This window comes from Pinus tabuliformis, chromosome J (genome assembly GCF_031772625.1).
Source record: "Pinus tabuliformis cultivar Carrire ecotype Pingquan chromosome J, CPIR1, whole genome shotgun sequence".
NCBI classification, from domain to species: Eukaryota; Viridiplantae; Streptophyta; class Pinopsida; order Pinales; family Pinaceae; genus Pinus; species Pinus tabuliformis.
Genome location: NC_142295.1, coordinates 306594428 through 306600427, shown reverse-complemented (window position 1 = coordinate 306600427; position 6000 = coordinate 306594428).

Sequence of the window (6000 nt, the reverse complement as noted above, 5' to 3'; positions counted from 1 at the left end):
AAAGTTGCAGAAGATCCCAATTCAAACAATATTGCCAGAACTTGAAGAGGAAGGAAAAATCATATTGGAACCTAGAGAAGTCATAGAAACAAGAACCCGACAGCTACGAAATTGATCAATTTCAGATTATCTCATCAAGTGGAAGAACTTACCTTCTAAAGATTCCACATGGGAGGACGAGAATTTTACATAGAAGCATCAAGAACTACTCAAGCGTTGAGGACAACAATTTTTGAAGGAGAGGGGCATGTTAGGCCCCCATACTACTAGTGTAACCCCTTATTGTTATTAGTACAACCCCCTTATTATATTGTTGTACCCATGTAGCCCCCATATTGTTACTATTGTGCCCCATAGAAGCCCACTATTGTTATTATTGTGCCCTTACATTATTATTGTTATGTCGGCTTTGATTATATTATGATCCCTTAGACTCCTATATATAGAAAGGAGGTCTTGTCATTTGAATCATCCAAGAATTGTTCATTTGTGTAATGTAAAAGGAGGTTGCCCCCTCGAAGAGGCTTATTTCTAAGGCATTGATCTATCTTTTCTATCTTTTTGTGAGCTGGTTTCATAACAAGCACAACGTAAGTTGAAGCTTTTCTCAATAAACAAAAACTCCCTTGCCTTAATTGGGTTTCCTTTTTAAATGCAATTCCTAGTCATGGCATATATTCACATTAAGTTGTCCTCTTCTATTGTTTTTCTTTTTAATTTACTATAAAAGAAACTAACTCATGGGTAACTTTGCTTGACTTTCAGAGTTATTTTTGGCATGTTGATAGTGTTACCAATAACGTTGGTATAATATGTTATGTTGATAATGTTACCAATAACATTGGTGTACTATGTTGTGTTGGGCCTCTAAAAGATCCATGAATATCAATGGCAATTATATGGTGATAGAAGTTGGTGTATATGCATTCTCCCCTAAATTTATTTAACCTTCAAACGCATTGTAATACAACACCCAGAGTGAGCTCTATTGTGTCAGCGCCTAGGTATGCATATAATAAGATTTGAGCATCGTTTCTTGTAAATGGTTTATTCCAGTCTTTATCATAATAAATAATGGACTACTTCCAAATAGTTTCTACTACTGTAAAATTAACCAAGTCTTATAAGCAATGTTGTTATTTAAATAGTTTCTACTAGTTTAAAATCTATAGTCTTGTGACTATTTACTTTTGAAAATGTTCAAAAACATAACAACCAATATTTTTTTTTTTAAAATGTTCAATAATATAATAACCAAAATTTGTATTTTATTCCTGTCATACTTTAAAACAAATTTACTAAGCTCATATGAACAGTGTTATTCTTTAAATAGTTTATATGGTTTTAATATTTGCAAAATCTTATGAAAACGTTTTTTTTAAATAGTTTCCACGACATCAAAATTGACCCAATAACTTAAACAAGCACAATCTTTTTTCTCTCTTTTTAGATGCATGCATTTAATGACTAGCTATTGTTAGATTTCTCTACTATCGATCGCAAATGACTTGCAAGAAGATGAGCAACAAGAAAATGGTCTAACACACATAGAGATGGCCTTGCTTCTAGTTTGAAACTAAAGTGTATCTCTGAGAGGACACATAGATGCAACTTTGTAATTCTAGACATTGTTGAGTCTGTAGAAGTCATTATAGTTTTCAACTAAAGTGTTTATCTAAGAGGACAAATAGATGCAGCTTTGTAATTCTAGACATTGTTGAGTTTGTAGCAGTCATTATAGTTTTCGACTAGAAAATGTCAAAAAAACTTTAAAACAACTTTAAAACTTGTAATAGGAAAACAATTCAAATTATTTGTCTCTAAAACTAATTTTAAATATATTTTGTACTAAGTTTTATAAGCTTATTCAACAACATGATAACTCTCCATATACATATATATATATATATATATACAATTAAACGATTTAAACATTGCCTAACCCAAAAGTTGAAATTTGGAAATTTTGTTACACATGGTCTAGCCTAAAAGCTGAAACTGAGTAGCCATCACAAAACTTTAGAATATAAGTTGAGTTGAATAATATTTACATGCAACATCAATTAAATTAAAGCTTATATTTATGGTAGTGTGGGTGGTACATTTGATGCTCCCTGTCATGATCTTTTATATGAGTGATGCTTTTTGTTTGTAGTTGATCTCTATCTCACATGGCTATTGACTATGCATTTGAGAAATGATACATTTTTTAATTATAAACCTTGAACCGTTTAAATAGATATTAATTTGAAAGAGAAGTGTGTTTTGTTTTTAATGGTAGATTTTGAATTATTTAAATAAAAATTACTTTAAAAAAGAAGTGTGTTTATTTAAGTGTAGTGTTTTATTTTTAATGGTAACCTTTGAGTGTTTAAATAAATTCTACTTCAAAAAAATAAGTGTGTTTCTTCTGGAGCACATCTAAAATGATGTCATCTTATTGCGTAGTGTGCCAGACATTTTCGTTGCAAATGGCATTATAGTCAAATCTTTAATATGACATTGTCACTAGGAAAAATGAATGAAATCTTATCATTTTGTCTTTTTCTCATTTCAAAAGATTGTCATTTTGTCTTTTTTTCTTTTCAAAAGATTGTCATTTTGTCTTTATGTACTGGAAGTAATTATTAAATATATTATGTATATGTAGGGGTCTTTTGCCCAATTTTGGAAGGTTAGACACTTTCTTTTGCACAAGGAATTTGGGATTGAATTTGTATCTTTTGAATGATAATGCTCCATCCCCTTTAAGTGATTGGCGATTTAAAAAATTATTCTTTTATTGTTTTACTTTCTAATTAAACTTTTTTCTTACAATTGAAATTCCAATAAAAAATATAGCAGTAGCAAACAAGTTACATTTTTCTATTAAGTATCACTGCCTATGTCACACAAAAACTCATGTCATTTGTGCCAAAGAAAACAAAATCCACGTGGTGGCAATGTGAAAAAAAAAATAAGAGCAGTGAAATTGCCACCACATGAATCTTATTGCCTTATCTCATGCGTAGCTTAATTTGTGATTGTTAACTAATCCAAATATTTTGGGACACTTAATACAAGAAAGTTAAACAATACATGAAGTAGATTAGGATTTGGAAGATAGCCACAAAAGGTCCTCTTTAAATCTCCTTTTGTTTCTAAAATATCACCATCATTCATATGTGGAGCTTCTTTGTCAAGTTTGATCCCTCATCTAGCTTTCTATTAATGAAATGCTTTTGTATTTGCGAATCACATTCCTAGCTATGAAAAAAAAATATTTTCTTAATTAGATGATTTTAGTATTTAGACCATTAAGGAAGCTTGTAATAAGGTCCATAAAATCACATCTTTTAAATCCACATTTTAGATGTTTCATGATACGTAAGGTAATTACGGTTTTCTTTGTTGTAGTTATTTTTACTAGAGCCTACCCACAAAGATTTGAGCCTAGGTCATTGCCATGACAAACACTCTAACTTGGAACTAGACCACACACTGCCTTACCAAAATTATGTGTGTTGGTGCCAAGTTGTAATAAACACAAAATAATTATAATATAACAATTAAAACAATAAATGAATGGATACATGCTAACTAAAGTACATGACTAACCTCTCAACCATTGTGACTAGTCAATACTAAGTACACCATCACATGACTTTGTAATTATATCATTCATTTCATATCCTCCTTCTTTTTCAATACATGAGAAATATCTTTATATTCCATATGAGGAATATACATATTTCAGTCCTCGAGGGATTGCTTAGACAACAAGGCTCATAGCCATCACAAGAAATACTCATTATGAGTTCAACACATCGTCACATATAGGATTTCTCCCTACCACTTGCGCTAAACCTAATTGACTTTCCATGAGAAATATATTTATATTCCATATAAGGAATATACTTGTTTTGGTTCTTGATGGATTGCTTAACGAGACTTGAAGCCATTACAATAAATACTCATTATGAACTTTGTTAGCCCTTTACAAAGCATTTATTGTTTAATGAAAGATTCGCCAAGATCTTAAAAGATTTTATAATCCAGTGAAATATTTGCCATGATTTTACAAAATAATATAATCTGGCGAGAGATTTGCCAAAAAAATCATATATACATATTATATTATTGATAGAATCATCTTCTATTTTTCCTATATATCATGGGATTCGCTCATTAATTTTCCTCTTAACAAGCTAGGCGCGAAGTCGTTTTCTGATGGGATTCATTCCAACCAATGTACGGGATAAGACTATAATCCCACATTTATCGTTCAAGTGGAATAAACTTTATTCAAATGCTATTGGGATTCTTATTGGATCGACGATGGAGCTGTTATAATCACTAGAGACTTCGTGAATCCTTGATGTTGAATGCACTGGAAACATTTGGCAAGGCATTTTCCATTTGGTCCAGGCAAACATGTTGATTTTATTATTATTTTATTATTTATTTTATAATTCTCATGTCTAGGAATTCAAGTGTATCAATTATTTACACAAATCGACACTATTAAAACTACAGTTCTATGAGTATGAAAGGAATTTTTAAATCGTTTTATATATATATATATATATATATATATATATATCTTCCATATTAACATAATATTTGTATTTACAATATGTAATATTAAATACCAAACGTTGCATATGTATAAAAAAGAAAATAATATATGTATATAATTTTTGTTTATATATAAATAAAAGGTATTAATAAATAAAGAAAATAATATATGTATATAATTTTTGTTTATATATAAATAAAAGGTATTAATAAATATTTGCTTTTTCTTTTTATTAAAAATGAGGTAATTGTTATGTGAAGTTTTAGTTAGAAATGAGAAAAATTGTTAATCCTAGCTACCAAGGTAATTGTTATGTGAAGTTTTAGTTAGAAATGAGAAAAATTGTTAATCCTAGCTACCAAATGTTTATTTAGTGCATTAAAAGTAAATTTTAATAAAAATGATGAGAACTTCAATTCGAGTAAACAAATGAATGAAATTATTTAGAACAAGTTCATTTTAAATGTACATTACGTTGAATTGAAAAAGAGAAAGGCTCAAAATGGACAACCATGTGTGTGAAGGAAATGTGCAAAAACCTCATTCAAAGAAATCATATGCATAATATTTCGATAATGATTTCATTTTAAAGAATCATATCCCCGAGCCATTGTTTCATGTGAGACAAAGATAGAGCAGCACTCATTGTCAAAGGCTTAGAGGAGGATCATCAAGTCATGAAGATAAAAACAAATCAAAGCATTCTAAAGGTGATATTAGCACAATTTATAATGGAGGGTCCCCATATATTTTCAAAAATCTATGGGGGGGTTGTGGCCAACAACACTATCCTGCACTTACTATTGTTAATCAATAAAGAAGCTCATGTCTTGTTCCTGATATATGTTGTCATCTTATAAATGATAATCTGAATGGTTATATATCATGATATAATATATCCTTATGCATGCATGTTGAATTATATATTATGTATATGCTTATGTGATTGATTTACAGGTCTACATATCTTGGAGGAAGCAGAGCGTTTGGACCATACATAAACATGTTCAAATGTAGGACCCTCAGGTATGTCTCTAAATCCAAATTTGATAATTGGAATGTTTGGAATGCTTGATTGAGTGTTCTTTGTTGATTATTTTATCTTGCTCTGTTGAGGCTTTCAACCCTCGCCTTAGGGAACTTTTCCCGCCAATAGACTTGGCGATTTCATTGGGGAATACCATCAAGTATTTCCTGGAAGGGTTGTTTTTCTTTGATCTGGGTTTAGTTTGTTGTTTCTTGGTTTTTCCAACCTTTTGGAGCCTTGAGTAATCCTTGGCAGCCTAGTGCCTCTCAAAATCTTGAATACTCTTTTTTGAGCATTGGGAATTCCACTATTGGAGCTTGGAATTATGTAGTCTCTCTGCACTTACCATTCCCAACAACTCTTAATTTTCCAAACCTTTCAAAATTGACTAATGATATGATCTGTTACAACCTGG